The sequence below is a fragment of the Sabethes cyaneus genome, chromosome 3 (assembly GCF_943734655.1).
Source record: "Sabethes cyaneus chromosome 3, idSabCyanKW18_F2, whole genome shotgun sequence".
Classification (NCBI taxonomy): Eukaryota; Metazoa; Arthropoda; class Insecta; order Diptera; family Culicidae; genus Sabethes; species Sabethes cyaneus.
The window spans coordinates 27,500,277-27,509,490 of NC_071355.1; positions in this window are offsets into that span (position 1 = coordinate 27,500,277).

Sequence of the window (9,214 nt, forward strand, 5' to 3'; positions counted from 1 at the left end):
TGCAGATTGATACCGGGTTGGCGGACGATTGTGTACCTTCCGAAATTTGCACCGTTATTGCTTTTAACTTTTTGTTACGGCTCTTTGCGCATATCGTCGAATATTTATCAACAGATGAGTGATAATTTATAGGAATTTTTCAAATTAGCGAAATCCATAATTTATTTAGATATATAAAGGAAGTTTCCAAAAGCTGCAGAGTTTCAGAAAGCTGCAAAAAAACGCATTTACAGTCGATTCAATGCGTTCTCCATAATTGATCTTTACGGTTGGTTAGATTACGTTGATAAATTCCATAAAGATTGTTTGTTAATTACTTGCTTAACTGACTTACAGTTAATAGAAGTTATAAGAACTTTTACTCAATCGGTTATTCCACAATGAAAGTTTAAAAAATGATTTTATCTAGCACGAACTTGTGTACAATGAATACTAGTACGACTTCCACTGTGACGTATTTTCCTCCATTACCTACTGTCAGCTTTTCAACCTACTGGTTGGCTCGTTATATATAGGACATGATAAGACCTGATCCGTAAAATAATGTTGTTCAGCCATATCAAATAAGTAATTTGATTGAAAAACATCGCTAGTGGCTTCAAAATTTAATCAATCAATGACCGCGTTTCGATATGGTTACTGGCTTTTGATTAATTTTTTGTAAGTTCATGCCAATGGCCAAAACTGAAGCAACGAGATTTTTTTAATAAAATACAAAGTTACAAATTTTAATTGCTTTTCTAGTATAAAGCGGTTATTTTCCATACTCACGCCTCACTTTATTATTAACTTACTTAATCGAACTTGAGTGAATTAGTGAAAATAAAAGAGAAAGATGAAGAGCGGAAAAGAAAACGTGAATCGGAATGGAGATTAGGAAGAAAAAAAATTGAAGAAATAAGAATCCACTAAATTAACTATCTAAATAAGAAAAAAAATAAAGAAGAAATCCAACCAAATGAGCAAAGTAATGGTAAATAAAACTGAGATCATGAATAGAAAATCAATAAAAAGGATATAATTATGATAAATAAGGACGCAAGGGTAATAGGTAGCTACGCTTAACAAGTTGTCGTTGTGAATCCTACCTTTTGTCCAATGCTGGAAAGTGCATCCTTTCAACTCTTTCCCCTCCATTACCAAAAAATCCTTCTCCATTACTTTCCCTTACCGTCCCTTCATCAATTGTAGAACCATCGTATCAAAAAAAATATTAATATATGCCTGACCGCCTTTCAAGATCATGACTAAGATCATGACTAAAATCACGCCTACGCCCCTGGATGGATGGATGGATGGATGGATGGATGGATGGATGGATGGATGGATGGATGGATGGATGGATGGATGGATGGATGGATGGATGGATGGATGGATGGATGGATGGATGGATGGATGGATGGATGGATGGATGGATGGATGGATGGATGGATGGATGGATGGATGGATGGATGGATGGATGGATGGATGGATGGATGGATGGATGGATGGATGGATGGATGGATGGATGGATGGATGGATGGATGGATGGATGGATGGATGGATGGATGGATGGATGGATGGATGGATGGATGGATGGATGGATGGATGGATGGATGGATGGATGGATGGATGGATGGATGGATGGATGGATGGATGGATGGATGGATGGATGGATGGATGGATGGATGGATGGATGGATGGATGGATGGATGGATGGATGGATGGATGGATGGATGGATGGATGGATGGATGGATGGATGGATGGATGGATGGATGGATGGATGGATGGATGGATGGATGGATGGATGGATGGATGGATGGATGGATGGATGGATGGATGGATGGATGGATGGATGGATGGATGGATGGATGGATGGATGGATGGATGGATGGATGGATGGATGGATGGATGGATGGATGGATGGATGGATGGATGGATGGATGGATGGATGGATGGATGGATGGATGGATGGATGGATGGATGGATGGATGGATGGATGGATGGATGGATGGATGGATGGATGGATGGATGGATGGATGGATGGATGGATGGATGGATGGATGGATGGATGGATGGATGGATGGATGGATGGATGGATGGATGGATGGATGGATGGATGGATGGATGGATGGATGGATGGATGGATGGATGGATGGATGGATGGATGGATGGATGGATGGATGGATGGATGGATGGATGGATGGATGGATGGATGGATGGATGGATGGATGGATGGATGGACAGGGATCACCTATGTCTTTTAGTTTCGTTTCAATTTTATTTTAAACGTATAGTTTTGGATGTTGAATTTGTATCTGAAAACCGCACGAATTCATACACCACGCATAGTAGACTAGATTACCGCGTGCGATGCTAAAAATGCTGCAGTCTCTGCTTTTGGAACTTATGCAATGACCGAACTGCAATATTTTTGCACTTTACAATCATTGACTGTTAGAGAGCTTTATTAGAACCATTAACCATTAACACTTATCATCAACCTGAGAGTAACTAATAAAGCATGTCATCATCCAGCAAACGTGAGCAGAGCGCGCCGAGAAGCATACCCTACTGTAAAACGTAATTTTTACCATCAATCCCGATAATGTCATCGAAAACTGAGTTTTTCCAGGATCCATCGAATGCAGCTACCCCAAATATCATTTTTCCCCAGGAAATCGAACGCAATACTTGGGAAACTCCATCGTCCTCCTCCGAAGGTGCAAAAATCCCGAAAAGTCAAATTTCCCAGAAAAATCGGCAATGTCTCGAGGTAGAAAAGTTTTCCAACTGTCGGTTTAGCGTCCGCCTGAGGCGGGAGTTTCATTAAAGCGAAAGAAAACTTTTAATGATTTCCCTGGTCGATAGCGAAACTTTCCCGTACAAACAAAGAAGGAGATTCCATAAAACAAGCATTGTTTTCGAGAGTGCTGTTCGCTTTGGATGAATGATCTGTTGGCTGGAAGTAACAAGTGCAAATAAGATAGCCCTACGAATCCGAAGCAGCAATAGAAGAAGCTATCAATGGCTGATGGCGAGTCAGTTTGCAACACTCAAATAAATTAAGTTTCGAACATCGATTGCCAGAAGAGAGAGACTTGCCAGAAAAAAAGCAAAGAACGACTTCACTTCTGCTGCCAAACCAAGCCAGTATCGTATTACCAGAGATCGTTTGCCTTTTGCCACATCCACCGCAACGTCAGTGGCAGTGTGGGTGGGACGTAATTTAATTAGAAGCATCCCATTTGCAGCATAGGGCACTTCATGTTGGACCACGCAAGTGCTGAGAAAGCGTCGCTTTGACCGTTGAGTAAATGAAAAACGTCCTTCATAAAAATAGGTTGGTTTTTCATTTCAGTGGAAAAGTCAAAATTAGCGCTTGTGCAGTGGGCGAAGCCATTTTTATCAGGATAAAATGTTTCATACGAATTGGGAAATGAAAAATAAACGGTAAATTTCGAAGAAACTATCTAACAATAAACCCATCCTACAGTCAGTGGTTTACTATAAACAGAGCGTCAACATCCCTTCCAAAGATGTTGATTAGAAAACCGTAAATTAATGGTTCACCAGGATTCTCGTTCAAGCGTATTTGTGCGCTGAGCCAAGCGACACGGTAACCAATTTCTGGCCAACTTTCATTCCCTGCCATCCGGCAAAGAGGTTAGAGTGGTCGATCGACTGAAACGTGGCGAAATTCGATTTCCCCCCAAAACGGTTTCGCTAGGAACAACAAATCGGCCTGACGAACAATATTTTCGTAACATCGGACGACTCTGGGACGCTCGGTGACTTTTCGAAATCATTGCTAACAAACCGAAAAGGCCACTAATAAATATTTTTTTAAATCGTTTCTGCTTCAGTTATTCCACGTCGTCGAGTTTATTACGAACATCCAGACGCAGGATTTTATTTATTTGCTCGCTCATCAGAGCAAAGCTTCCACAAACAACATCGCCTCTCGGCAAACAGCCTTCGCCTTCATTTTCCACGTCGAACGACGTCAATCAATATTGTATTTACCGCTTGTAAAGTTTCATCTTTCTTTTCCGCCCCGAATCGACGCTCCACTTGCCTCGGTCCCTTTCTTTAGCTAGTCGCCAACCTACCGAGGCACCGGTTGACCGGGCAGGAATTTAATTCCCAGATTCTGCTCAATTTCTCGCAGTTTCTTTACCTATCCACTTTTGCACCCTTGTTGTTTCAATCTCCGGGCAACACTTGTTTCTTTGAGGAGTAAACAAACGGGTTGGAAAATGCGGTGTTTTCCGCTGCTTTTCGCCTCAAGTGCTCAAGTGACCGTGGTGGCACTGTTTTGGCCCACTTCGCACTAGACCTCGTACTCAGCCAACTCGACCGTCCGATGGGGCTAATGTTGACATAATTTCAAATTAGTGCTCTTAAATTATGGTTGCAACTGAATTCAATGTGCTTTGGTTTGTGTCTCTCCTTACCAAGCATAAGATGGAATTTTATCTCCGTTTTAGGTGGATTAAACAAAGCATTGCTGCCGTCAAGCTGCGTTGAAAAATATGTCAAACATAGCATTTTATTTACATTTATTAATGGGGTAAATATCTTTAAATACCGCTGGGATAGATTCAATCTTTTGATGTCAAAAGAAAGATAGTTTTATAAGGATTCAAGTAGTGGGCTCGCTTGTTCGCGTCACGCATGTTTTTCCAACAGCTTCGACCAATAGAAGGGTAATTTTACCCTCGACATGAACAACATTTGATTTGTATAAAACCGTCAGTCCGATCGACAAGACCTGGGTTGTAGGTTCGCGATAAGCGATTTTTTTTCCATTTGGTTGGCCGCTAGCACTACTATAGGGCTACATGGGATAGGCGAAATTATGCAAGCAACTTTTTGTCGAAAAAGAAATACTTCAAGAGAGCCCAATAGGTTACATATTTTATTTCCCGCTTAACGACATGAAACGCTATTGTGTTCAAATCAGTATCTTTACTGATTGAATATAACTATCCTTAAAATGGCCAATTCCATTTTGCAACAAGTCCTTGACAACCAAACCCATTGTTCGTTGTTGTATTATAGTTTGGCGAGATAAAAGATACACGGCATTCTCTAGTAAAAGTTTTCACTCAAGTAGCAACCTAGCTTTTTTAACTCATACTGTGATTTAATTGATCAATTTTGGTCGCCAAAACTGGTATATTAGACGGATGTACAAGTATGAAGTATGAACCGTACCTTGTTCCTTTTTAGAAGTACGAGTAAACCATCCATCAAGCACGTTTTCCTACGTTTTCGTTAGGATTGAAGCACTACTCAGCAAGTGCGTATTCGATCGATGTAAATAAATGGTAGCCAGAAGGAGCTTCCCAATCAAATGAATCAATCGTTTCCTTGACCAGCATTGCAGTGTGTGATGAAGCATTATCATGCAACAAAATCAATTTGCGTGGCAATTGTTTGGGATTCGGGTCGTTTGTCACCCGAAATTCGATTCAGATTGATCATTTTGCCAAGTTTGATCAAACTCTTCTGATCTCACCAAACACAAAACATTGTCTTTCGTCCTTAACAATTTGGCGATGCAATACAATCAACTCATGTTGATGGATAACTGCTCTTATTCAAGGAGCTTGACGAGTTAATTCGTGTTTGAGAGCATAAATTCAAATTTTATGTGTAAAAAGACAAGATCTTAATAAGAATTTCGGACATAAAAAGAGATCTTCGTTTCAACCCTCGTTTCAAATCCCCGTTTCAATCCCCGTTCCAAGTCCCGTACAAATCTCCGTTCCAATCCCTGTTCCAATTTCCGTTCCAATCTCCCTTCAACTCCCCGTTCCAGTTCCCGTTTCAATCCTTATTCAAATCGTTATACCAATCCCCGTTCCCTCCTCGCTGCAAACCCCGTGTCAAGCTCTGTTCCAATCTCCGTTCAAATCCCTGTTCCAATCCTTGTTCCAATTTCCGTTGTAATCCTCGTTCCAACCCACGTTCCAATCCCCGTTCTATCCCCGTTCCAATCCTTGTTCCAATCTCTGTTCCAATCCTTTTTCCAATTTCCGTTCTAATCCTCGTTCTAACCCACGTTCAAATCCCCATTATAATCCCCGTTCCAATTCCCGTTTCATACCCGTTGCAATCCCCGTTCCAGTTCTGCTTCCAATCTTTGATCATAACCCCGTTTTAATCCCCGTTCCAATCCCCGTTTCAATCCCCATTCCAAAACCCGTTCCAATACTCATTCGAATTCCGGTTCCAACTTCCGTTCCAATCTTCGTTCCAATCCTCGTTCCAATCTGCGTTCCAATCCTCGTTTCAATCCCCGTTCCATACTCGTTGCAATCCCCGTTCCAAACCCCGTTCCAATCTCAGTTCTAATCCCCGTTCCAATCCTCGTTCTAAACCTTGTTCCAATCTCCATTGAATTCCTGTTCCAAATTCCGTTGCAATTCTCGTTTCAATCCACGTTCAAATCCCCGTTCCACTCTGCGATGTTACAATCTCCGTTTCAACCCGCGTTCCAACCTCCGTTCCAATCCCCTCTCAGATTCCCGTTTCAAGCCCCGTTCCAATCCCCTTTCCACTTCCTGTTCCATCTCGCTGCAATCCCTGTTCCAATCCCCGTTTCAATCCCCGTTCCATCACCGCTGCAATCTCCGTTTCATGCCCCGTTCCAATCCCAGTTCTAATCTACGTTAAAATCCCCGTTCCAATTCTTGTTCCAGTTTCTGTTCCAATTCTTGTTCCAATCAAAGTTCCGATCTCCGTTCAAATTTCCGGTTCAATCTCTTTCCAATCCTCGTTCCAATCCCCGTTTCAAACCCCGTTCCATCCCCGTTCAATCCCTTTTCCAATGTCCGTTCAAATCCTCGTACCAGTTCTGATTCCAATCTCCGTTCAAAACCCCTTTTTAACCCCCGTTCCAATCTCCGTTTCAATCCCCATTCTAAGACCCGTTCCAATCCTCATTCGAATCTCTGTTACAATTTCGGTTCCAATCTTCGTTCCAATCCACGTTCAAATCCCCGTTACAATCGCCGTTCAAATCCCCGTTACAATCCCTATTTCAAATTCCGATCCAATCCTCGTTCCAATCCCCGTTCCAATCTCCGTTGCAATCTCCGTTATAATCCCCGTTCCAACCTCAGTTCTAATCCCCGTTCCAATCCTCGTTCTAATCCTTGTTCCAATCCCCGTTCAATCCCTGCTCCAATTTCCGTTTCAATCCTCGTTTCAATCCACGTTCAAATCCCCGTTCCACTTCACGATGCAATCCCCGTTCCAATCCCCTTTGAAATTCCTGTTACAATCTCCGTTCCAACCCACGTTCCAACCTCCGTTCCAATCCCCGCTCAGATTCCCGTTTCAACCCCCGTTCCATTCCCCGTTCCAATCCCTGTTCCAATCCCCGTTCCAATCCCCGTTCCAATCTCCGTTGCAATCCCCGTTCTAATCCCCGTTCCAATCTCAGTTCTAATCCTCGTTCCAATCCTCGTTCTAATCTTCGTTCCAATCTCCGTTCAATACCTGTTCCAATTTCCGTTGCAATCCTCGTTCCAATCCACGTTCAAATCTCCGTTCCAATCCCCTTTCAAATTCCCGTTACAACCCGCGTTCCAACCTCCGTTCCAATTCCCGCTCAGATTCCCGTTTCAAGCCTCGTTCCAATCACCTTTTCATTCCCCGTTCCATCTCGCTGCAATCCCCGTTCCAATCCCTGTTCCAATCCCCGTTCCATCCCCGCCGCAATCTCCGTTTCATGCCTCGTTCCAATCTCCGTTTAAATCCCCGTTCCAATTCCTGTTCCAATCCCCGTTCAAATTCCTGGTCTATTCTCCGTTCCAAGCCTCGTTCCAATCCCCGTTTCAATCCCCGTTCCAATCCCCACTCCAATCACCGCTCCATTCTCCGCTCCAATCCCCGTTCCAAAGTATATTTTAATGTCCGTTCCAATCCCGTTCAAATTCCCGCTCGAATCCCTGTTCCAATTTCCGTTCATCTCCACGTTCCAATTCCCGTTAATATCCCCGTTCCAATCCCTGTTGCAAACCCGCTTAGATTCACTTTTCAATCTATACTCCAATCCCCGCGCAGATTCCCGTTCCAAACGCCGTTGCAATCCCTGTTCCATTTTCCGTTTCAATCCCCGTTCCAATCTCCATTCCAATCCCCGTTCCAATCCCCGTTCAAATCCCTGTTCCAATCCTTGTTCCAATTTCCGTTCCAATTCCCCGTTCCAATGCCCATTCGAAGTCCCGTTCCAATGTCTGTTCAAAGTTCCGATCTTCGTTCCAATCCCCGTTCTCAGCCCCTTTCAAATCCCTATTCCGATCCTTGTTCCAATTTCCGTTCCAATGCTCGTTCCAAACCCCGTTCCAATTTCCGCTCCATTCCTAGCTCCATTTCCCGTTCCAATCCTAGTTCCAATCCCCGTTCTAATCCATTCCCCGTTCGAAGCCCCATTCCAATATCCGTTCCAAACCACGTTTCAACCCCCGTTTCAGTCCCCGTTCCAATCTCCGTTCCAATCTCCGATTCAATCCCCTCGTTCCTAAGTGAAAAAAACGGAGTCGTGGAACTATTATAACGATCGTCTTCCAGCTGCGCCTATTGTAGTGTCAGATTTTAGAAAATCGGTATTTAGTAAATGGTATTTTAATTTTAAATGGTGTAGTCCAACTACCAGCATTCTCAAGAACTTGTATTATATAATGAACGTAATTGTTCTATTTAAAATGCTACGGTGACAAAAATATGCATTAAAATTTGTTTATTCCCGCAACTACCACAACTATTGGATCGACTGTTCTATTAGGTCAGCTACAAATAGCTCAAGTTTAATTTTAAATTATTGCAGCGATTACACCTTTTAAGACTCCCACACAAAAATTGTTAGCGTGATTGATTTCTGCATGCCCCACATATTTTTGCAATTTAGCGATTTGTACCATCAGTTTTTCGTCATTTTTGGCACTTGGTTAGTTTTGGCAGAACCTAAACCATGTGACAATTAGGTGATAAAATATGTAATTATATATTCAATATCGATAGCGAGTAAAAAACCAAATTCGCCCCTTTCGACGGTGAACCAAACGGATTCGCCTTCGTACCCATACTGCAGCTTTAGGAGCAAAACACTATAGTCTGTTTACTCTTTTGCAGCAGAAGCTAAAGCTGAAGCTGCTTTTGTTTGCATATCTGTCTGTCTATCCATCATCGACGACGTATTTAGGACGGATGAAACTTGTC